The sequence below is a fragment of the Peromyscus californicus genome, unplaced genomic scaffold, assembly GCF_007827085.1.
Source record: "Peromyscus californicus insignis strain IS unplaced genomic scaffold, ASM782708v3 Scaffold_8__1_contigs__length_139910024, whole genome shotgun sequence".
Classification (NCBI taxonomy): Eukaryota; Metazoa; Chordata; class Mammalia; order Rodentia; family Cricetidae; genus Peromyscus; species Peromyscus californicus.
In genome coordinates, this window is record NW_026294606.1 from 26,852,565 (window position 1) to 26,878,204 (window position 25,640).

At 47.5% G+C, this 25,640-nt stretch overlaps 1 protein-coding gene across 5 annotated transcripts in view; it reads right to left on the reverse strand.

Moving 5' to 3' along the window:
- Positions 1–25,640, reverse strand: part of Rreb1 (ras responsive element binding protein 1) — a 187,308-nt gene that overhangs the window by 113,778 nt on the left and 47,890 nt on the right. For 2 of the 5 annotated variants that reach the window (XM_052728324.1, XM_052728320.1), the window contains exon 1: positions 16,473–16,704. The exons of 1 other annotated variant lie outside the window; for it this stretch is intronic. The gene's annotated coding sequence lies outside the window, so the exon portion shown is untranslated. Of the gene's footprint in view, positions 1–15,834; positions 16,172–16,472; positions 16,705–16,764; positions 17,013–25,640 lie in introns of those variants that run through there. 2 more of the 5 variants (XM_052728323.1, XM_052728321.1) reach the window with 2 other exon arrangements.

Below are 25,640 nucleotides of genomic sequence, written 5' to 3' on the forward strand. Positions count from 1 at the left end.
TCCCCACCTCCTTCTCCACATGGTAAACCCTTCATGGCTGAGGCCTCACTTCCTCTTTCCCCAGCCACTTCCCACTTGCATCTCTGCCACATGGTCTTGCCAGTTGCCAAGTTTAAGTCAGGAAACCATCAGGGTATCCTTGTCTTCCCAGAGCCTGGTACCTGGACTAGGTGACAAGGTAGGGTGACCAACACAGGCAGGCTGATGGGACAAGCCACCGTTGAGAAATAAAGAGCACAAATTTCTCCTAATCCAATTTGCCTGTCACTGGACCTCCACTAAAATTATCAAACTGCCAAGAGCAAAATCACAAGGATTATAACAACAGAGCACACAGGCAGGCCAGTGATAACTGAGCTGGCAGCATGGGGGGGGGGGGGGGGCGCCGCGGGGCGGGGAATAAAATTCTGTTGCCTCAAAACAATCCTCCTTCACAGACCCACCAGAAGCAATTCAGACCCAGTTCTACAACTTGTTCAGGCCCCCTGTAGAGAACAAAGCACTCTGGTGAGCCCTACCTCCCAAATACTGAAAAAGACGGGGTGTTCTCTGTCTCTCCTCCAATCCACAGGTCTCCTGTTAATAAAGCCAAACAGCTCAACAAGGTGGTTCAGGCCTCTGATCCCAGCACTGGTGAGTCCGTGATACTTTTATGAGAGGCAGTTTAGCAGAGTGGTTAGCCAAGGCCCTGGAATCCACTTCACTGTGTGAATCTACACTGCCTCTCCGGGTCTCAAATTCCTTATCTGAATCAGGGGGATAAGAACTGTACCTACATCACTGGAGCCAAGAATTGTGAAGCATGAACGAAATGACGCAGGTGAAGAACTTGGGACAATGGTAACTAGTACGTTCTCAATACATATTAACTCTGACTGCTGCTCCTACAACCATACCTAGAGTTATTTTACACAACAGACTAATGCCACCAAAGGGTGAATTATCCTACCCTATGGATAAAGTAGGGTTGGGAGAGAGAAGAAACAGGCCTTTCTCACTTATGCTGTACCTGGCTAATGCGTATTCAGGTGAGCCTCACCAGTGACATTTTCACTAACGGTGGCCTGGAACTGGAACACTGTTTGCTGAACTTCTCCAAGGTCCTCTAGACAGACTCATCTGTGGTATGAATACCCATGTGCTACTTTCTCCTGTTTTAAGACCAGATTTCTAGCTGGGTGTGGTGGTGTACAGGCGTTACCCTAGAACGTGGGCAGAGGCAGAAGGACCAGCCTATGTGTAGAGAACTCCCCCCACACCCACAAAAAAGACTGCTTTCCTGTATTCAATCTTCTGCAGCGAAACAAGACACATTCTACTACAGCTGCTATCAGACTTCCTGAGGCAAGGCAGCACAAACAGCACTTCCAAACCAACAATCAAGTGAACCTTCGCTTTTTAAAATTACATTTTACTGATGTTATTGTGTAGGGGGGTACTGTGTGTGTGTGGGGGGGGGGGTGCACAGGCCACAGTTTCCGTGTGAAGGCCAAGAGCACTTGCAGGAGTCAGTACCCCCCTGCCACCATGTTGCTCCCAGCAATCAAACCCAGGACATCAGGCTTCTTAGCCAGCACATCGTCACCCCCACCACTGCTTTATCACCCATCATCCTTGAAGCTGCTTTGGAATAGAAGAACCTGACCAGCATTAACCACTGACCGCCCCCCAACATACACCTAACATTCCCTCTTCTTGGATACAAAATGATACGGTCATGTGATCACAAACCATCCACTCTCACAGTCACAGTCACCAATGCACATAACACCATTATTCACCCACCGCTGCACTACGAGTCACCTCAAAAAAGAAAAAAGTGTGTACTGGTTGTCCAGGTTATTTTTTGTTTGTTTTCCAGACAGGATTTCTCTCTGTAGCTTTGGTGCCTGTCCTGGATCTTGCTCTGTAGACCAGGCTAGCCTCGAACTCACAGAGATCCGTCTCCCAAGTGCTGGGATTAAAGGCGTGCACCACCACCGACTGGCATCCACATTATTTATTAATCCTTTTCATCATTTTAATTTACTACTGCAAAGAAAATGAATTAAATTCTCAAAATTCACAGTTTTATATAATGAACTTATGACTTATTTTGAAACTGAAAACACTTTCTTGCCAATTTTCATTGAAAATGGTAATGAAATTACATGACTTAGAGAATAACTAAGAATTAAATTTTCTGCCAGGTGCGATAACACCTTTAATCTTAGCACTCTAGAGGCAGAGGCAAGAAAATCTCTTGAGTTCAAGGCCATAGTGAGACCCTGTCTCAAAAAAAAATTAAAAATTTTTTTAAAAAAGAATTTGCCAAAATTATACAAAGCTGGCAGAGAAAATTGCTTGTAATTCCCAATGTTTGAAACGAGCTATGAGGCAAATGCTAAGGTGTGCTATGTTAAAATCAAGGCTGAATTAACACTGAAGTGGGCCTCCTGCCCTACTGAACCACAGTAACACATGAATTTCTTCTTTTTTTTTTTTTTTTTTTTTTGAGACAGGGTTTCTCTGTGTAACAGCCCTAGCTGCCCTGAAACCCACTCTGTAGATCTGTAGACCAGGCTGACCTTGAACTCAAAGAGATCTACCTGCCTCTGCCTCGGAGCTCTGGGATTAAAGGCGTGTGCCACCACCGCCTGGCTGTAACACATGTATTTCAAATGAGCTTTTTGTATAAATTCTGAAATAAAACTGCTTGACTCACTTAAAATAAAAGAAACAAGGAGCAGAGGTGTGGCTTAGTGGCAGAGGGTTTTCCTGGTGTGTACCTCCATTGGCCAGCACTCCAAAAATCAAGAAGCAAGAGGGATGCCCATCCCCATTCATGACTTCCTGCCGCACAGTACCAAACATGGACTGTGCTTCAACATCACTTTTCTGAGGAAAAAGTACAAGTCTGTTCGTCACATCTTTATTTATTTATTTTTTTAAAGACAAGGTCTCACTATGAAACCCTGGCCAGCCCTGGAATTCTCTATGTAGACCAGGCTGGCCTTGAACTTAAAGATCCTGCCTCTGTATTCTGAGTGTTTGGCTTAAAGGCGTGTACCACCACACCTGCCAGGCTAGCAAAAATTCCAGCACCACATTCAGGTAAGATAACAGTGGCTTTGGGTTCAGGAAAGGGCAGAGACACCCTCAGGTCATATCACGAGGAACTTCTAAATAAAGCTTGCTGAAATTTTAAAGCATTCACCTCATAATTTCATCAGTCTGCAGAGGTTTTCCTTAAAAAGCTTTCATTTCATCCTTAGGCAACAGATGGACTAGGGTATCTGGAAGACAAGACACGCACACCTAAAATATGCTAGTACCCCAAGTCTGTTAAAGGACCCCAAAATAAGTGACTATGAGTGGACTGCCCAAAGGTGGGTTTACATGCTTGTCCCCAAAACTTGGGTCCTGAATGAACTACTGAACTAATAATGCAGACACTCATTACAAGGCAACTATCGAGTGAGCGCCACCTACAACCAAGTTAGATGGCCAAAGCCACGCATGTGTCAAGGTCATACATAGTGAGCTGAAGGCCCCTCTATTGTTTCCATAGTACCTTAAGAATCTAGATTTTCCAATTTTAAATTTCAAAATTAATTTATATCCAGCTTTATTTTTACCCCCTGCCAGGCATCTAAGCTAATGTTTGTTTGTTTTGAAACAAGGTGGTATGCACCCCAGCTGGCCTTGTCATAATGTCGCGGGGGAGATGACCTTGAACCCTTCCTTGATCTTCCTTACCTCTATCCTTCAAGCACTGGCTAGGTTACAGGCTCGGTACTGTGTCTCAGTCTGCACAGGGGGCTATTCCAATTTTTTTTTTGGGGGGGGGGGCGGGGTTGAGACAGGGTTTCTCTGTGTAGCTTTGGAGCCTGTCCTGGATCTCACTCTGTAGACCAGGCTGGCCTCGAACTCACAGAGATCCGCCTGCCTCTGCCTCCTGAGTGCTGGGCTTAAAGGCGTGCACCACCACCGCCCGGCATGGCTATTTCCATTTTTAAAACTGCATAATTTGTGGTAGTGGGAGACTGAACCCAAGCTCCTCAAAAAAAAAAAAAAAAAAAAGGAGGCAGGGGAAGGGTCTCTTCACATCCTCTGTTCAGCTCTTTACTAAATAAAGGCCCAGGAAAAGTGCGGTTTCAGTTGTAACGCTATTTATGGGCCAATGATGTAAAAACATGCAGGATCCCAAGCAAAAGAAAGCATGTACTTCCGAGTGTGGGACCAGAGCTGCCCGGAGTCCTACGGGATACACCTTTAATCCCAGCACTCAGGAGGCAGGTGTATCCTTGTAAGTTCAAGGCCAGCCTGGTCTAAAGAGTGAATTCCATGACTGCCAAGGCTACATACAGAAACCCTGTCTCAAAAAACCAGAAAAAAAGAAAAAGACTGAGAACAGTGAAAAAGTCATTACCTCTGAGGCTTAGTGGGGCTTCCTTGAGGTTAACTAATATTTGAAGGGCCTCAGAGAAAAACACTGATGAGCCTTCTCTGTGAGGCCATCTTACAGGTGGGCCCAACTCAGGCACAAGGGGTGGCTGTGTAGACAAGTACACCCATCCCCAGGAAGCAAGAGTCCTCAGTAGGACATGGCTGGCTACTTGCTGCTGGCTTAGCCCCGAACCTCATGGAACTTTCTGAGAGTCAGATTGCCGTTCTTCTCCTCATGGCAAGAGTACAAGGAACACGCCTGCATGCCAGTCTCCAGTGTGTACCAACTCAGCAGAAAACACTCTGCCTGGTTCCAAAAAGATTTCTGTTAGCTAGGGAAGAAAGTCGGCACAGTAGAGACCCGAAGGATGCCTGGGTGATGGGTGGTGAGTCTGCCATCACCGAGTGTACGGATACCAGACCGACAACCACTCTCAAGGGGCAAGTTCCTCCTCCCTTGTGGAATTCCAAGGTTCAACCTTTGTCTTTGGCACCCACAGATCTAAGGGAGAGTCCAGTATACACACAGAAGATACACAAGTTTTCTGTCAAATAAAATATTGATGCAACTACCAAGAAGACAGCAAGGGCATCGAGTGACCCCTGGGGGACTTCACGTGCTTCTAATGAACAACTAAGTTAGAAAACCAGGTCATGAAAAGGGCCCTGATCTGAGCAATACTGAAGCATCCTAGTCTGGGTACCTTACCTAAAGCCTCTTCCCACGAGCCCTCTGCTCCTAAACCAAAAACAGTAAAAGCAGAATGAATGAAAACTCACCAGCTCTTAAGTGTTGAGCGTACAGGGCAGGTGAGGTACAGGGCAGGTGAGGTGGCTCAGTGGGGGGACGCGCTCTTCACCAAGCCTGTCCACTTGAGTTCAGTCCTAGGGATCCACATCATCTCAAGAGAGAATTGATTCCCAAGCTGTCCTCTGACCTTCACACTCACAAATAAATAAACGCGCCGGGGCGGTGGTGGCGCACGCCTTTAATCCCAGCCCTCGGGAGGCAAAGGCAGGAGGATCTCTGTGAGTTCCAGGCCAGCCTGATCTACAGAGTGAGTCCCAGGACAGCCAGGACTGTTTCACAGAGAAACCCTGTCTCGAAAAACAAAACAAAACAACAAAAACACAATTTAAAATAACAATAATACTTTATGTGTACATCTCATCTGAATACAATTCAAAAGCTCAGACCATGGAGAACAAAGTTCCTGTTCCCTTTAAAAATCAGGAAACTAAAAAAGAGAGAAGGTAGAAAAAGAAAGCCATTCAATTGCTCCCTCTAAGAGTCTACCTGATGTCCCCTCTCTCATCATTTATGACATTTCACGCTTCATCTATGCTAGGGACATATTTTTTAACCAAATAAACAGTACAGGTAGAGGAAAATGTAATTTCTAAGAGATGAACATAAAGCCTAGCTGTTACCACTCTTGCCGTGCAGTACTTGTCTTTTCCTTCCTTAGGGACAGTCCCTCTTCCAATCCCCAGGCCTTGGAGCAAGCTGTCCTCTGAAGTACTTGCACAAATGTCACTTCCACAGGATGCCTTTCCTGGCCCGTCACCCAGAATCCTCCACTGACCCGGCCTCCCTCTTCATGCTAATTTATGGCCCAGACATCAATCACACATTGCTGACCATGCCTCTCTGTATGTAAATGTGTCCTCTTCAAGGCTAACAGGCATTTCTCTCCCTAACTAAAGCTTTGGTGATCATCAGTATCATCACAAAGTAAATAAACATTTATGCATATTAGAATACATAAAAAAAAAATACCATGGGATTCGTAAAAGTGATGAAAAACTACCTGTTTTCCTAAGAGACTGAATTGATACTGAATTGGCTGATACAATATTTAGTTGGGTTTTTTTTTGTTTTTGTTGTTTAAACTGCACAGCGACATTTATTGTTCCAGCCTGAAAAAACATCCCTTTGAAATTTCACACAGCAAAGCAAGTTAAAAACTTCACTCATCAAATAAATGATAATTTAAACACGAACTTGCTAAAGAAACCTCATCACAACAACGTTTTAGGGCCTGATCACTTTAAGTCCACGGGGCCATTATGAATTATAATCTGCAAGCCGTTTTCCTACAACAAGAAGGAGGAACATGTTTCCTTGACTCAGGTGACACACAGAAAAGAAATCATGATTTTTTTTTTCTTTTGCTGTAACATTTGCCAAGCATCTGCAAGGCACTACGTTCATCACCAACAATGCAGTCAATGGCTAACGATCCAATTCAGAGAAGTGTAAACCATGCTTGGTGTTCAGGTGTGGTATCCCAGCACTCAGATTTAAGGTAACCTTGGGACCAGCCTGTACTACACAGTGAAATCCTGCCTCATGCCTCAAAAAAAAAAAAAAAAAAAAATTATGTAAAACAGCAAAGCTATAACCCAGAGGCAGAGGTGCTTGCCTAGCATGTGCAGTGCCCTAAATTCAGTACCCAGCACTGCACACAAAGGTAAATTATACTTGATTTCAAACTTCAAGTGCTTAGCCAAATACAGATTTAATTAACCATTCTATGGGAACCACTTTGAGATGTTCACTGAACATTTCTATAAAAATCATTCTCCAAACAATTAAATGTCCTACAGTAAAAGAGAAAATGGCTTTTCAAAATCTGTACTTTCTATGCTGGGCAGTGGTGGCGCCCACCTTTAATCCCAGCACTCCAAAGGCAGAGGCAGGTGAATCCCTGAATTTTAAGATTCTGGTCTACAGAGTGAGTCCTAAGACAGTCAGGAATACACAGAGAGAAACCCTGCCTCAAAAATAAATAAATAAAATTTGCTTTGTAATCCCAGGACTCCTAGGCAGAAGCAGGTGGATCTCTGTGAGTTTGAGGCCAGTCTGGTCTATATAGAAAGTTCCAGGGCAATCAGGACTATGTAGAAAGACTCTGTCTCAAAAAAACAAAAATTTTACTTTCTCCATCAGAAAGGAATTCAGTTAAAATTAAAAGTTAGCACAGCTGATTGCAGCTGCCAAATCTCAGTTTGACCTACAGCTAACGGAACGGGTAAGTGTTTAAGACTGAAAGTGTGAATGCATTACTGAGGGACAAAACCATGTCCTTGCATATGGCAGTATCAAAAACTTCATCCTTAAAAAAAGGATGCTGTAAATTTCTGTTAATGTTTGGCTCTTTGGTCTCTCTCTCTCTCTCTCTCTCTCTCTCTCTCTCTCTCTCTCTCTCTCTCTCTCTCTGTGTGTGTGTGTGTGTGTGTGTGTGTGTGTGTGTGTGATTATTTAGCAAGGAAACCCATGGCTAGAGTTTTATATTATGGTTTGGTTTTCTTGAAACAGGGTATCATGCACTCTAGGCTTGCCACAAACTAACTATATAGCTGAGGATGGCCTTGAACTTCTGGTCCTCCTGTCTCCATTTTCTGAGTTCTGAGTATCGAATGGAGGGCTTCCTGGATGCTAAGCAAGTGCTCTACAAAGTGAGCCACCATGATGTGTTTTTAAAGCCCGACTCCAGTTCCCCAGGATCCTCTCATTTCTAGACAAAGTGTGTATCTTTTTAAGAAGGTTAAGACTGAGATGATTTTGTGTATTCAGAAGCATTTGTTCCAGAGCCGTTTCAGTCAGCATAAAGGACAGTCCCCTAAAATAATGACAAGTCTTCATTCCTATGGCCTATATTTACCAAGTGTGTGTACGCATACACACACAAATGAAGGAGGAATGAAGGAAGATCCATATCCTGTATGTTTCTGGCTTGGTGTTTTAAGTCCAAGGAGTAATGGGGGGAAAAGAAGTTGAATTATACACAGACCAACACTCCTATTAACTCATACCACTAATGAAGCAAAACTCTAACTAAGCAGAGAAAATGGGCCCACTCACTGGAGCTCTGAAATGCTCTCGTCTTTGATCTGGGTGCCCATCTCTCCTATTTAATGTAAACTTCAAACCAAGAGCCATGAAAAGTGGTTATAATTAGTAAAGGCCCCAGTGTGACAGCTTTTAGAGCAACCAAGCATTCAATTTTTTTCCCCTCTTTTAAATGAAACTGAGCCAACTTTTATTTTAGGATTTCAGAAATCCAAGACTTTCCCATCAATGTGCACCTAGAACCAAACCTTGGCATGATGGGTGTGCAGAAAAACGTGCATGGCTCTTTCCCTAGCTGCATCTGTAGCACTATTTAGGCCTCGGTTCCAAATTCCACATGGCTCTTCTCCAAAATCTACTGGTTTCTGTATCAGAACTCAGCACATGCTAAGGCATGAGTACCAGCTAAGCAATCATCAGGCTAGATACTAGGGATGGGAAAAATGTTCCTGAGGTGGGAAAACATGGGGGTGGGGGTGGGGGATATTCTGTAAGGAGGACAGAATAGTCCCCAGAAGACAGGGTTTGAGTTTTAAAAAAAAAAAAAGGTAAGAAAGAATTCTAGCTGGAGAAGAGCTGGGGACACCCAGGAAGAACAGCAGCCTTGAAAGCATGGAGAAATGGCTCAGCATGGCAGTGGTGAAGGGGGACTGGCAAGAGCTGAGGCCAGAGATTGCATGTGGAAGCAGCTGATGGAGGTCCTTGTGGGCCATGTGAAGGCACTTGGATGTCTTCCTGGAGACACAAGCAACCACGGGATGTTTCTAAGCGGACAATACACACCACTCTGTGGACAATGCAGGGTAGACTGCAGGAGGCAGGAACCGGTGACAGGAAATTAACTTAAGAGACATTTGCAACACCAGGAGGGGCTCTGCCCATTGGAGGGACAGGCTCGGAAGACAGGGAGGCAGACAGCCTGGCCTGGCCTGGCCTGGCCGCCTGGGTACACGACACCCTGCAGATCCCTTTCTAGAAGGGAGGGAGATGACTTTCATTTTTACAAGGACCTGCAGGGCGAGGTGCCTGAAGGTTCCAGCTTGGGCAAAGCTGTAAAAAGAAAGAGCTGGGAGTTGCCCGTTCAGAGGTGAGAGAAGAGGGCAGGAAAACACCCAAAGGCTGGAGGCCGTTCAGTCCCAGGTAAGGGCCTGAAAGATGGCTGCTGAGCTGTGGCACTGTGTGCCCTGGGCACAGCTGGTCCACTGGTGTGAGAGATGGAAGCTATGGTCCTGAGGCACACAGCGGGACTGGGAGCCCAGGACATCACAGTCCTTCCTGTCTGAAACACTGGCTCCTTTACCCTCAGGGCTCCAGGCCTAGCCTGCTGCCACCAGTGTGAGAGGCACAGGGTGGTAGCAGAGGAGACAAGGGAAAGGGTTAAAGCCAGGGGTGTTTGTATCTCTCTCCTGCCACTGCTAGACATTTCCTTCTGGGGTCGCAAGCACGTACATACAATAACTGTCCCTCTACCCCCACCCCTGTGCTCGCTCCTTCTTACCTCTCTCGCCTATCTTGCCATGGGATAACCCACCCCCTCTCAAGATGTCTGGATCAAAGACTGGGCTCAGATAGATAGATAATTATGTAAGAATTTTACAAAAATTCGAGAAGCAAAATGAAGAGAGACAGAGTGCCCAAAAGCATCAAGCAAGTAAGGGCTAGTTCAAACACTTAAAAAAAAAAAAAAGGTATATTCCACATAACTTACAAAATGAGGGAGACCTGCCAGTGTGGCTGCAGAGTGATGGGAGAGCGGAGCCACCTCCGGGAGCGGCTTCCTGTCAGTGCATCTAGGTTGTTTTAGAAGCAGTTGAGTCCTGGAACTTACTACCGGGGTTTTCAAACGTATTTAACACCACTCAACATTTTCACCACCCCCCAACTGTCCGTGAAACTTTGAACCTGCCAACCGAGCTCTCTTACAGGCATGCCATGAAGAGCTTACCTACTTTATGGAATTCTGCATCTCCCCACAAGATGCATGCAATATGGAGTGCACATTCAGCTTGTATGTGTGGTACAACTACTACTGTACCATCCACCCCCCTTTACCTTGGTGGTCCTAGGGATCAAACCCAGGGCTCAGCAGGGCAGAGCTGCACCCTCAGCTCAACCACTGGAAGGTAGACCTTTCCACCCTGGCTCCTGGACACACGGGGAGATGAATAATCAAGTCTCTATTGCATATGAGTGGAGGGAGGCTGCCCTGCATTGCTGCCCTGCAGGAAGTGTATTAGCATCTGGTCTCCTTCCTTGAAGGCCAACAGAATCCCTCCCCAATGGGGCTGGGAAGTGGTCAGAGTAAAATATACCCAGACACTGCTACAACCAACAGGCAGTCAGCCATGCCTTTGATGGTGAGTAAGTCCTAAGGCTGCCTCTTGGATTTCTCTTAAAGCTCATCCTTAAGTGAACCCCACTAAGAAGAATCTGCTGGTTGTGCCTGCTCCCCACCCTGGAAGCAAAAATGCAGTGTGTCATTTCCCCTATTTCTCCTCCCCCCCTCCCCGCTTTAAGAGAAATTTCTAGGTAAATTCAGTCAAAGGTAAAGGAATTGTAAAACATCCTGGAAAGGAAATCTGGACTGGACACCCACAAAACGTGTTGAGCTCAAAATACACCACTTTTTTCCATATATAGATTTTGAGTTTCTAGAACATTAATTTCACCCTCCCAACAATGCCCTGAGGTAGAAAAGCCACTGAAAAGATGTGTATAATCACACTCAGCAGCAGTAACGCTGCTAGTGGGCTGTTTGTGTTTGTCTGAATTAATTCTATGACACCTTCAAATTCAAGCAGAGAATTACTTCCAAAAGGGTCTGGCCTTATTTTCAAACACCACCAAGAGAGAAATCCACAGTATATAGGAAATGCTAAGTCCTCTGAGGCCAGGCTGCTTCCAACCAGCAGTGAGGAGTCAGAGGTCAGGATGGACCTAGCTGTAAATCTGTGCTGTTCTGAGTTTAAACTTAGAATATTTGCTAACTGTCTTCACAAAAAGAGGCTGAAACTTAGTCCAAGAAGCTACACCCAAATAAAAAAAAATTTAAAAAAAGAAGGAGATGTAAAAGTAATTCAACAACCAGCCCATCAAACGCTTTTGTAACACTCCTTCCCCAGTCTTGGAAAAGGGGGTAAAGGGATGAAATACCAAGCAAGCTCAGGGGAAAAACAAATAGAGCATTTAAAAGCTTTATCTAATTACCCCCACTGAGACTTTTTCTCTTCAGTCTGGCTGTCTGACAGAGCCAGTGGGGGTTTTCATTCTCTTTCTCCACCGTGAGTTCCACCGCCCTCAAGGAGCCCTCAGGTGAATCGCTGCCGAAGCGGCCAGTCCCCAGGCCCCGGCCTTTACCGAGGTTTTCGAATTCTCTTAGCATTAGTTGCTTGAATCATACAGAACAAACAGTCTCCACCCTCTCCCACTGCTTTGTCTGAAGCGCCTATTCACCAGCAGTCACCTTTACTGATGGGCAGACGGCTAACCTGCAGCCTGCAGGCCCATCAAAGCAGGATGCAGGATCCCAGCTCCCTGTCCCCTCCTCCCTACCCACCCACCCCGCTTCAGCTGCCAACAAGCAGAGTGAAATCTCCAGGCATGCTCGGCTGCCCTTCAGACCAAGTTGGGCACCCAAGGAACGTGACAAGAGAGACCTTGAGAAAAGCTGGGCTGATGACAGAGCCCAGCAAGACTAACTGCTAACGAGGAAAAGCTCCTCCCCACCTTCCTCATTCTTCTACCTCTGCAGTAAAGAAAACACCAACAGACAGGTTTCCTTTCCTTGGTCGGCTTGCCATGTGGGAGTGGGGGAAATTAAAGGTAAGCGATGCATTTCAGAAAGCACATCTCATGCCTCCCTCTGGGTTCAGATGGTACACCTTTTTACCTCTGATTTATCCTCTACCCCTGGGCATGGCAAGCATTCTTTGACCCCTGCATTTAAGAGAGAGACTTGATGGTTTCTACTCAAGAATTAGAGTCTAAATCTAAAAATTGAGAGAAAAGAAACGAGGAAACCTGACAATCTCTCAATTATATTTGAATATAAAAAATATGACTCAACAAGGCCTGTTTGATGGATCAGAAAGACATATAACCTTGAGGCAGGGGAGCTTCTACTTTGCAGCAGGTCTGACACTCAACAGAAGTGGTAGTTTCCAGCCACCAGTTCAACCCAACCTGCCATCTTTCATCTCCAGGAAAAACTTCCAGAACCTTGTAACACACTCAAGGCAAAATGCAAACCACAATACTTTTTGCCTTCCAACATCTGCTCAGTCCTTCCAAATATATTCTAAACCCAGAATAACGGTTTTTTAAAAGGTTATCTCTGAGCTGGATTGAATAAAAAGAGCCACAGAAGTAGGGTAACATGGACCAGGAACAGTCACATCCACATCTAATCCAGGAGGAAAGAAAGCTATTGTCTCCTTATCAGGAGACAATACTGTAGTTACTATTGATACTATATTGCACTTCTATCTTTTGAAGTGCAAATAATTTAAATATAAAACAAAAGTAAAACACCACTTTGTGGATTATGTAGAATTTCCAAAACAAACATAAAAATCTGTTATTAATTCGAAAGCAGGTGAAGTCACACACACATTAACAAGGGGGAAGTTCAACCTCTTAACAGACAAGAAAGTCATCCCAGACAAGCTGCCATTTGATACCACAGCACTGGGTCAGAGAATACTGAACTTCAATTAAAGACACTTACAAAAGAAAGACTATTTAAATAACAAAAACAAAAATCAACTTTAACATCCTACCTTCCTAGGTGAAAAAACACGTAGGATTCAGAAATTAATTAAACCTAGTAAATAATGTAAAACAGGGAAGGACTCCCTTTCAAAAAAGCTTCGGTTAATTTTAGCATCCTTCTGTTTAGCTGCTTAGCAACCCTTATCCTATGACCTTCTAAGCACCACCTACTTTTCAGAAGGATAATGAATAGAAACATCAAAAGCACCCACTTCTCACTGCTTCTAGAGGGCCTGTTTAGCCAATTTTTGTAAAAGTTTATATTAACTATGCCATGCAAAACCCTAAGAGGATAGAATTCTTCAACTTCATTAACCAGGAAATGTACTTAGCTGAAGCTGTTAAGTGATGTTAGCAAGTGAGCACACAATACCAAGAAAGACTTCCAAACTGACCTAGGAAGTGAACCAACACAGCAGTTCCAAACAGAAAAGCAAAAAACAGAAGTTTGCCAACAGCTGCTAGCCAGGGTCTGACTTAGGGCAGATAACCAATAAACAGCTGCTGATCAGATGAGGACTAATACACTTAGGCTTTATTTTCCTCCTTCCACACTCAAGTACCTGCACTGGATGCAAATAAGCTCTCTTGGATAGTTCTGCCTGAAGAAATCTAAAATAAAGGCCCCTTCCATCAAAAGGTCACTTGTTTGATGATGTAAACGGTTAGGAATGGATGCACCACCTGTACCAGCTGAGTCAGACAAATGCTCCCCATCACGTCTATGGTGAGGGTGCTGTCTGAGTTTCTGATGAGAAATAAAGTGGTATCCAGGGAAACGCCGAGAATAATATTCCATGTACCACTGAGCATCAGCAGCATTTCTTAGGAGTAAATGCTTTCTTGAAAACCAAACACCCTGAAAAGACAACTAGCTTGCTTTAAAAATACTTTGTTAAGATTGGGACAGTGCAAGTAGACTAACCGGAAAGGGAGACAGGGAAACAATTAAATCAAAGTACTCCTCTCTCCCCTTCCTTTTGTAAAAATTGGGAAAGGCATTTTTTTCATACATTTAAAACTTGATTAGAGCCATTCAAATGTTTAATTCATCAGTGTAACCAAATACATCAAAGCAAGACCCATCAGGAGATACCCCAATTGGCAGAGGTAAAACAAAACAAAACAAAAAAATCAACTCCAAATCTCTAAAACGAGTCCACCCTTGCACATAATGTTTGAAGAGTATACTGAACTCTTTCCACAAAAACTATGGCTTCTTTGAGCACGCACAGAATTTTCTTAAGAGTTTAAACCAAGACTTTAGCCTCCAACTCAGACTTCCGGGTTAAATTATCCTGGAAACTATACCTGCCTACTCAAGAAAGCATCAAACTTAGAGGATGTGAAAAAACATCAACACATTCTTTTCTTGGCTGTTCTCATTTCTCCACCTTCCACTCCAATTAACTATTGCACAACACACTCGCACTCAGACACAGACCACCATATTATCTGAAAAAGTAATCTCACAACCAGAGGATGCACAAGCAGCAAGTCAGCCAACTTCCAACATCCAACAGGCAAACTTTCTTCCCATAAGCTTTAGCAAGGATATGCTTAGCTCTAAACTCTAAAACAAGACTGAGGGCTGAAAACCTGAAGGCAAGGTTTTCAACATCCCCAAAAGGTTGTTTTTTATTCACCCCTGTATCGGTCTCCACCACCACCACTACCAGCATCCCCCAAAGAAGAAAATCCCCTCCGAAGTGCCCCGAATGTGTGCTGCTGCTGGCTCTGAAGCCGTGTAGAATTTCGTAATGGAATGTGAACTGCTCGTCCGGATCTGGGCTCACGTTCTATCTCTTAACCAGTAAGGAGCGAGGGAGGGCAAATCTGCTGAGCAAGGAGAAATAACTTTCCTCCTCTTTTATAACCCATCACGGATGCACCGAGGACGAGGGACGCAAGTTGCATGCGGCGCCTGTCAAGTGGCCGAGCCCGAGCCCAGTGGGGTCCCCGCGCCCCTAGACCTCGGCCCGCTGCCCGCGGGCACCGTCGCCGCGCCCCGCACTCACCCGGGGCTGGAGAGAGGGTCACATCCTCGACGCGACCCTGGCCCTGTACAGAAAACACACCACCTCCCAAGGAGGGGGCCGGCGACGGGAAGGACCTCCCCTGCTCCTTAGCAACCATTAAGGTCGCAGTTTCCTAAGAGACCGCGAACCGGGTGGGGGAGCGGGGAGCTGGGCCTGATGGGGGGGGGGGGGGCGCTGACTCTCGACGTCGTCGGTTCCCCCCCACCACGGTCCCCAGCTTCCCCCAGCCTCCTTGCTCGGCGGTGCGGGCCGGGGTGTGAGGAGAAAGCGAAGCCCCAGAACTCCAGAAAAATTGGTCCAGCGGGCGGCGGACAAAAGTTTCCTAGCGCGCTCCACAGCTGGGCGGTGGGGCGGGCGCCGGCCCCGCCTCGGATGCTCCCGGCCTCCTTCCTGTGCTCGTGACGGCGCCGGGCGCGAGCCCCCCCTCCGCGATGCAAGCTCGCCCCAAGCCGGGGGCTCCCCCAAAGCTCGTACCCAGTCAGCCTCAGAGTCACCAACAATACGTGTCGGCTCGGCCCCGGTCGCCGCCTCCCCTCCTCCCCAGCGACGGTGGTCGCCCGCAGCCCCGCAGCCAGCCGGGAGCCCGCAGAGGGCGCGGGGCTGCTTGCCGCCCCTCCCGGCCGGCGCCGTCCGCCCGGGAGGATCAAAGTCCGCAGAGCAGGGCGCGGCGGATGCTCCCACTGAGCAGCCCCGAACGCTCAGCCCCCGCGCCTTGCACCCCGGGTGGGCACCCCCGGATACCTTGCGGTGGCGGGCGGGCTCCGTCATCTCCGTGCTTCCCGACCCGAGAGAGACTAGAAAGTATGTAGGAGAAAAGTTTCCCCTCCCACATGGGGGGGGAGGATGTCGGGGGAGAGAGGGCGGAAGATGGAGAGCAGCGCTGGGAAGATGTTTCTGGCCCGCGGTGCGCGCACCATCCGAGTCCCGGCGGTACTGGTTAAAAATAAACTCGGCGGCGCGGGTCGGGCCGGATTCCTGCGCTCGGACGGCTAATATGGATGCGCATCAGGTCCTGCTGGCGGGGCGCTGCGGCGGCTCGCGCAGGGAGCTGGTTGGCAGAGCCGGCGGCTCGGGAAGGGGAAAGGAGCGGAGGAAGGGGAGGAGGAGGAGGAGGAGCGGCCGGGCGCGCAGCCCGAGGGGAGAGGGCTGCCCAGCTCATCCCGGCCGCCCCTACCCCGCACCCCCAACCGAGCGCATGCTGCGCGGCGTGGGGCGCGCGGGTCCTTTCTGCCAAACGCCGAGTTTCAGAAGTACACCGCTCTCTGCACACTTCACCCTCCCCATCCCCAAAAAGTTCTTTAAAAGGTCGCTCCGGCAGTGCCCCGGACATCTCGCAGGCACCAGAGTGCCGCAAGCGGGGACCCGGGACGCGTACTTACGGCCCGGCAGGGTGCTGGGCTCCCAGGCATGATGCAGTGGGGACCGGTGGGCTTCGGGGAGAGAACGAGGAGAGATGCAAACTTGTTCCGGAAAAGGAATCAAAATGGCGTTTCTGGATGTGCAAAGTTCATCAACTCCGCAGTCACTTCCCCTCCTCCTTTTCTCCCATAGGGAGGGAGGTGGGCGAGGAGCTGGCGACCCCGTTGCCCAAGCCGTCTTCTCGGCCCCCGCCACGGCCCCCCGCCCCGCTTCCTCGCCCGCACGCTCAGAGACTCGCTCTCCCCCTCTCACCCTGATAAGTAGACACATCACGTGTTGCTCCTGCGAGTCTCCTGGGGACGTGTTACAGAGCTGCCGCGGCAGCCGCGGCGGCTTGAGCTGGGGGAGTCGGGAGGACCGCGGTACCCGGCTGTCCCTGTCGTCACCCCCGCCTCAATTTTAGCTAGGCAACCGCAGTTGCCACTCTCCCAGGATGGATGGAGGTGGAGTCCCCACCATACCCCCAATAGCAGACCCAAGTTTGCCCAACGCCCTCCCTAGGCGCCTGGGGCCAGGGGCGGGCCCGGCCGCCCGAGGGGAAGGGTCTCAGCGGCTGCAGCTGAGCGTAATTCCGACCCACCCGGCGCTCACTGTTGGCCACTATCTCCGGCCACCGCGCCCCCTCCTCTCCAACCCCTCACTGCCAGTGGCTCTCAGCCCGCGGCTTTCCATCACTTTACAACACGGTTTGTTTCACTATTTTAACAGAGCAGGGGAGAGGCGGAGGTGCGGAGAGGAGCTTGCGGGGGACGCCTGGGAGGCCCGAGAGAGGGTAGTGTGGTGACGGTGGACCCCAGATCCGGCTCCGCTCCCCTGAATCTGAAAACGGAGCCCCACCCGCCCAGTTCCTTCTGTACGCGGTCCTCGCCCTGCATCCAGGTGGGGCGAGTAGAGGATGGGGCCGGAGATTAAAGAGCAGGCGCTTCACCCCGCCCCCAACCTCTTGCAGTTTCTCTCCCAGGTTGGTCCTTCCCACCAGCGCAGCGACTTTGGGGCATGCTTCTCTTCCAACAAACGCCAGGGCCCTACACTTTGGTCGCTTTGCCTTCTCACTGCCTACAAGTGATGCTTCGGCGGAGGCTGCCTGCCCGAGAGGGGCCTAAGGATGGCGTCTACCTCCACCTTGTCCCCACCCCGCGACGGAATGGCTGGTGCTGTGTCATCCACGTCTCCCTTCTAGGCGTCAGGGAAGCCACATGTAATATCTCTTTCTCTCAGAGGGCTCCTGTTTCAACTCTGAAACCTCGGGTCCTCCTGCGAGCCTCTCTCCATCCCCGAGGCTCCTGAAGCCACCACACAGCCTTGGCCCGAGTTATCACAGAACCCAGAGAAACCAGGCCTCAGCTGTGCTTCCTCCACAAAGCAGCTGACATGTTTCCAACTAGTAAGACGGTTTCTACTTAGGTTCCAAAAGGGGCTTGTTCTCGGCCTTTGGATACATCTTCAGAAAGATAAGAATGACAGTTACCTTTACACACACAAACACCAAAATTCTGAAGATAAAAGCACAGAAAACAGGACTATAGAGTTATGCATTTGGGACTACGGGGTTGATGTTATACATGCAGAAAGCTTGCTACATACTATTTAGTATGGCCTTTGCCCTGGCTCCACCCCACGGGCTCTTCTTGGAAGGCTCAAGCACCCTACAGTTGTAAAGCCCATTATGGACTTTAATTTGAAGTCTTCCTTCAAATGTACTCTAGTCTGAGGGGCTGCAGACAGAAGTGTCTGTCTGGGGATAGAATGAACAAAATGAAGCCTGGCCAAGATAGATTTCTCTAGAACCCAAGAAAAACAGTTGGACCATTACCCCTGACTTGAGATAAGTAGGCTAAACCACAGACTGTGAGGGAACTGATTCAGCTGGCTGTTTCTTTGACTTCCAGTCATTAAAAGTAAGTTTTCAGAACCTGTTATGTTTCCCAGGGTCTACTGTTTGCTGAGCAAAACTAACTGGTGAAATTTTAGTAGTAGCATTTTTTTCTTTTCCTTTTTTTTTGGACAGGTCTTCAGGCCAGCCTTGAACTTGCTAACTAAGGATAATCTTGAACTTGTGGTTCCTAGTGCCATCGCGCCTTATTTATGAAGTACCAGCATGGGCTCATGCTAGGCAAGTGCTCCACCAGCCTCAGCAATTTCTTTTTTGTTTGTTTGTTTTTCTTTTTGTTTGGTTTCATTTGGTTTTGGGGTTTTTTGAGACAGTCTTACTATGTAGCTCTGGCTGTCCTGGAACTCATTTTGTAGAACAGGCTGGCCTTGAACTCACAGAGATACACCTGCCTCTGCCTCCCAAATGCTGGGATTAAAGGCATGTGGCACCATGCCCGGCTAGTTGCATTCTTCTAAGCATCTTGCTACCTCCATCCTGTCTCCCAAGTGTATTACCAAAAGTTGTTGTGAGGACTGGTCTTTAAATAGAATAGTTCACATGGTCATCAAAGAAATTAGACTTGTGCCAGACGGTGGTGGCGCACGCCTTTAATCCCAGCACTCGGGAGGCAGAGCCAGGCAGATCTCTGTGAGTTCGAGGCCAGCCTGGTCTACAGAGCAAGATCCAGGACAGGCACCAAAACTACACAGAGAAACTCTGTCTCGGGGGGAAAAAAGAAATTAGACTTGTGGTTCCAGTTTATAACCTGTTCAAATGAAGGGGGTTAAGGATGGGTACTCTGACAATGCTACCTTATTTACTTGTCTCTTGGGAGGCAGAGGGGTTTTGCTGCTGCTTGTTTGAATGTATTTGTTTGACCCTAGCTCTTCCCTTGTAGACCAGGCCAGCCTTATACTCACCATCCTTCTGCCAACACTGCCCAAGTGCTTGGGTTTATAGGCTAGCCCCATCATGCTGGACCACGAACAGCAACAATATCAAAGTTGGAGTTTTACTTGCAGTTCAGTTTATTCTGTAAAATACTTTCAAGTGTCCAAAGTTGCATGGATTCTCATGATAAATCACCACCATTTTTATACCATGTAGATAATTCTGGCAACAAAAAGGTCACCATGAATTTTTTATTATTATTCTAATGAGGCATGGTGGCTCAAGCCTGTAATCCCAGCACTTCAGAGGATTGCCATGACTTCCATCCAGCCTGGGCTATAGTTATAGTGTAAGATCCTATCTCAAGCCAAAATAAAACATAATAAAATAATAAAAAGAATTAGATTCTAACCAGGCATAGAGGCACACACCTTTAATCCTAGCACTGGGGAGGCAGAGGCAGGCAGATCTCTTTGAGTTCAAAGCTAGAATGGTCTATAGAGAGAGTTCCAGGATGGCCAGGGCTGTTACACAGAGAAACTCTGTTTTGAAAAGCCAATTTAAAAAAAAGTGACAATATGACCCAGCAATTCTAATCCCAAGTCATATACTAAAAATGAAAATGTGTTCAATCAAATTTGTACAAAGATGCTTATTGAAGCATTAGTCTAAATAGCTTAAAAAGTAAATAAGAATTTGAAGGTTGTTGAGATGGATCAGCAGGTAAAGTCATTTGCTGCCCAGCCTGGTGACCTAAATTCAATTTCTCAAATCCCCCCTGTAGAAGGAGAGAACCCACCTCACAATATTATCCTCTGGCTTCCACCTGTACACCAAAGTACATGCATCCATGCCTGCACATGTTCAAACACACACACACACACACACACACAATAATTGGAAGTCAGCTACAGAGAATCACCAGCAAGTTAAGAGATAGAAATTGGGAATAAAACTGACAAATCAGGCCAGTCATAGTGGTACACACTTTTAATCCCAACACTGGAAAGACAGAGGCGGAAGTATAACTACAAATTCCAAGCCAGCCAGGACTATCTATACAGACCCTATCTCAAAACAACAAAAATATGAGGACTGAGAGATGGCTCAGTGTTTAAGAGCACTTGCTGCTCTTACAGAGGACCAGATTCAGTTCCCAGCGCCTACATCAGATAGCTCACAACTGTCTATAACTCTAGCTCCAGGGATCTGATGCCCTCTTCTGACTTCTGAGGGTACCATCATGGCCAGAACACACACACACACACACACACACACACACACACACACACACACACACACACGCACACGCACACGCACACGCACACGCACACGCACACACGCACACACACACCAAAAGCCAAAATTAACACCAAAAAGGGCATATATATATATATGATAAAACATATATAGCAAAACCAGTAGACATAAAAGCAGTATTGTAGCAAATTATGGGCCTTTTCCTAAAATTGGCAGATTCTAGGATGGATGGATTAAAACATGGACAGGAATTGATAGGTGATGGGACATTATTAAATATGTGAGATTACACCAATAGAATTTTTCTGTATCATCCATGAAAAATCTTGAGTACCCAAGGTGGGAAGCAGAGGGGCTCTCTTAGAGAAAAAAGCTGTCAGAAAAACATCTGATAGAGGTTGGGAAGGTTGGGAAGTGGAGGTAAAGAAATCAGGACCAAGCTTATGCCTGAGGTAAATAAGAGAATAATAAGAATGAGAAAGTCTGGAGATGGGAGCCTATTTGAGGTAGAAGGTAACAGAGCAGGTGACACAGAGACCTGAGGTAGAAATAGATGGGAAATAGGGCCATGCCTTTGAAGTGGATAATGAAGGAAAGGATGTGGACCCTGGAGAAGGCTGCTTGGATGAGGTGACACAGCCTGCTGAGTCTCAGGAGTCATGGAGGTGTCTCCCAGGCGGAGAGGAGGAGGCAGTGCACACCAGACAGAGAAGTCTGGGAGCAGCCGGCACAAGGGCACCGAGGCACAACACAAGGTCAGGCTCCTGAACTGCAAACACCTCTGGGTGACAGCAGCTTGGGAGGAAGGAGGGGGAGGCAGCAAGAGATGGGGCTGGAGCAACAGCCAGGGGGCTCTGCAAACCACTAAGCAAACTTGGACCTTGTCCAAGAACGAGCTTGCAGAGGAGGGCAGCCAGCTTCCTTCATGGTACTGTGGAGAGTGGTCTGGGAGGTGACAAGAAGAGACAGGAAGACTCGTTAGGAGTTAGTAGAAGAGTTCACCTCAGAAAGAGTGAAAACTCAGGTGCTGCTGCTGAGGTAGAGGGGAGAAAACTGATTCGAGACATGAGGCCACAAGCTGGGCATGGTGCTACAGGCCTGGAATGCTTGAACACAGCAAGAGGATTGTGAACTCAAGGACCATGGAATGAAGAGAAACTGACCAATTCAATATGGGAGAGAGAAAGTGAAAGGAACTATAGAGCACTAATCAAGAAGTGTGGTATTGGGGTTGGGGATTTAGCTCAGTGGTAGAGCGCTTGCCTAGCAAGTGCAAGGCCCTGGGTTCGGTCCGCAGCTCTGAAAAAAAAAAAAAAGTGTGGTATAAAAGAAGGGAGGTCACTAAGCGGTGTTAGAGTGGCCAGTGTCCCTGCAGGAACGCAGCAGAAATGGGAAGGACAGGAGGGAAGAGGGGGAGGAGGGGAGGAGGTAGAAACTGTTAGTTTTGGTCCCTTGATTGTGACTTACAGAGATGGGAAGTCAGCTCACTAGTGCCATGAATTTTGGAGAGGAGATGCATGGAAGAAGACAGGGACGTGGGTCCAGCATAAGGGCCCAGAGAGACAACGGAGTGTAAGAGGCCAGCAGGCTGAACCCAGGGAAATGCCGGCAGTTAGGAGGAGAAGGAAGTGGGAGTGACAGGAGGGCCCTCTCTTTTTTCCCCTGAAGCCGACCAGCCAAGGAAGCGGCGGCTTCTGAAGAAAAGCTGGTCAACCCTGAAACAGAGCCATCAAGGCTCATAACTGGGAAAAGGCAAGCTCGCGCGGCGACACCAGACTGATGAGAGTGTGGAAGGTCAGGCCTAGGAAGGAAGGGGTTAAAGAAGAAGAGGAAGTGAAGGCTGTGAGCTTTGCTGAGAAGGAAGAGAAAGGAAAGGAGCAACAGAGAAGGTAGCAGCTACACTCACTGGACACTCGCTGTGCCCGGCGCTGGCCCAAGGGTGAGCTTCTAGCTAAGATCATGCTTCAGCCCCTCCACACTCTGGTCAGGTAGGTGCTATGACTGTGCCCATTCTACAGCGGTGGCATTACTTGTCGGCCCAATACCAAATAACTGACAGTAGAACTGCAATGTAGACCCCAGCTGACCCCAGGGGCCCGACATCCCTTACTACTGCTATCGTTAGCCAACTGAGAATTAGATTACTGATTCTTGTAAAAAGCCTATTCGATCACTCTGGAGGCATAGCCAGGCGGATCTCTGTGAGTTCGAGGCCAGGCTGGTCTACATAGTGAGTTCCAGGCCAGTTAGAGCTACACAGTGAGACCATGTCTTTTTTTTTTTTTTTTTTTTTTTTTTTTTTTGTTTTGTTTTGTTTTGTTTTTCGAGACAGGGTTTCTCTGTGTAGCTTTGCGCCTTTCCTGGAACTCGCTTTGGAGACCAGGCTGGCCTCGAACTCACAGAGATCCGCCTGGCTCTGCCTCCCGCGTGCTGGGATTAAAGGCGTGTGCCACCACCGCCCGGCGAGACCATGTCTTTATATAAAGAATTTAATCAGAAAGATAAGATGCTACACTTTTTTACTTTTGACAGTTTTGTTTATAATTGTCCTTCCCTCACATAAACACGAGGTACAAACCTCTGTCTGTTCTGCAAGTATTGTATGTTCAGAATAATGCTGAAGCCTTAGCTAGACATATTATGGATTTCAACACACCTGTAGAGAGACTGGAAATAATGACTTGGCAGAACCCTCATTCCTTTTGTTGTTGTTGTTTTGTTTGTTTTGTTGAGACAGGGTTTCTCTGTGTAACCCTGGCTGCCCTGGAACTCACTCTGTAGACCAGGCTAGCCTTGAACTCAGAGATCTCCCTGCCTTTGCTTCTGCTTCCCAAGTGCTGAGATGAAAGGTGTGGGCCATCACAACCACCCTCTGCCTAGAATCTACATTTCTAAGCATCTACACTGATGTTTTTAAACAGGCAGTTCTGCTCTACAAGGGATGCTAAGCAATGTCTCCACATTCCAGCCTATCACAAATTGGAAAAAAGGTACTCTAGGCCCCTAATAAATGAGGCCAGGCATGCTGCCTAACATGTTGCTATGAACAGGACAAGCTCCAGAGGGGAGAATTCTCTGGTCCCAAGTGTTGATTGTGCCATGAAGGAGGCGGCCAGCTCTCCCGGAGGATCAGTGTGAAAGAGGTGGGAATGGATAAACCACTCTGACAACTGATGTCCAAAGGAAAGAAACTGACGTCAGAAAGGGAGGGAATACAGATATCAGAAGCAGAAAGCTACAGCTTTGGAAGGAAGGAGCACACACCTGTGTCTGTAACAGAGAAGAAAAGGTAACGAGATCAGCCTTGGGATGACTTAGCCCTGAGGCTGAGAAGCCATGGCATTGATGTCTGGGAAAGTCAGAGAGGGCATCAGATCTGTTGGGACTGCAGTTACAGGTGATTGGCACTACCATGTGGGTTATGGGATTTGATGTGGGTCCCTTGCAAGAACAACAAGTGTTCTTAACCACAAAGCCATCATCTCTCCAGCCCCACAATGATCATTCTTCCCCTAACAAAGGAGAGGGAGGAAGAATTGTAGGGACACGGAAGAAATATTGATGGGGGGCGAGGGGCAAGTTGTGAGAGTTAGTAACTGATGACCTTGAATGTATAAATTACCAGTACAAAAGAGCAAGAAAGAGCCACGGGCTGAGACTAACACGGCTCACGCACATAACTCTTGAGTTTCCCTCCAAGGCCTTCATGCCAGAAGGAAGTGGGGTGACAAGACAGCCCTCTCTTTGTCCTCTAAAGAGGCAGAGGCAACAGTGGGGGGTGACTAGAGCTGGAAGGCCGACAAAGTGAAGGGGTCTAAAAGCCTCTATACCTCTAGGGCATGATCAGATGCTGGTGTGGCATGGCCAGGCCAACAGAGAAAGGTGGCTAGCAAGGTGGGGGTGGGACTGAGGTGGTGAGAGCTGGGCCTGACCAAAGGGAGTAAAGACAAAGAAAGCAGGCCTCGCTGGGAGAGCAAGGAGAGCAAGCAATATGGGGTCAAACAGGAGCCAGGCCTGGGGCTCTCTGGGAAGAAGAATCCAAAGATAGATGCTGGTGAGATGGTGAAGTCTGAGTTGAGGAACTGGAGCAGATATGAAGCAAAACCAAGGAGATCGGGACCGGAGAGATAGCTCAGCATTAAAGAGTGCTGTGTTATGATGCTCTTCCAGAGGACCTGGGTTTGATTCCTAGTACCAACATGAAGGCTCACAACCATCTGTAACTCTAGTTCCAAGGGATCTGATGCCCTGTTCTGACTTCTGCTGGTACCAGGCACAAATGTGGTGCACATACATACACGTAGGGAAAATATTCCCACACATAAACTAAAGGAAGATCTAGAAAAAAAGAAATGAGTCAGACACAGATCAATCGTGGGGATGGACCTGCCACAGAAAATGATGAAAGGGTTGGTGTTGGGAGGAAAAGTATAAAATAGCTGCTTAGGCTGTTGTGGGGGCAATGTGCAGTAGCACTCAGAAGATGAGAAGGGGATAAATGGGACCTCTTGAAACTGAGAAGCTTTTCAAGCAAAAGACACGGTCAATAAGACAAAAAGACAGCCTACAGAATGGGAAAAAATCTTCACCAACCCCACATCTGACAGAGGACTGATCTTCAAAGTATATAAAGAACTCAAGAAACTAGACATCAAAATACTGAACAATCCCATTTTAAAAAAAAAAAATGGGCTACAGAGCTAAACAGAGAATTCTCAAAAAAATAATCTCAAATGGCTGAAAGACATTTTAGAATTGCTCAACATCCTTAGTCATCAGAGAAATGCAAATCAAAATGACTCGGAGATACCATCTTACACCTGTCAGAACTGCTAAGATGAAAAGCACTTCAGAGAGCTAATGTTGGAAAGGATGTAGAGCAAGGGGAACACTCCTCCACTGTTGGTGGGAGTGCAAACTTGTACAACCACTGTGGAAATCAGTATGGTGGTTTTTTAGAAAATTGGGAATCGAGCTGGGCGGTGGTGGCGCACGCCTTTAATCCCAGCACTCGGGAGGCAGAGGCAGGCAGATCTCTGTGAGTTCAAGGCCAGCCTGGTCTCCAAAGCGAGTTCCAGGAAAGGCACAAAGCTACAAAGAGAAA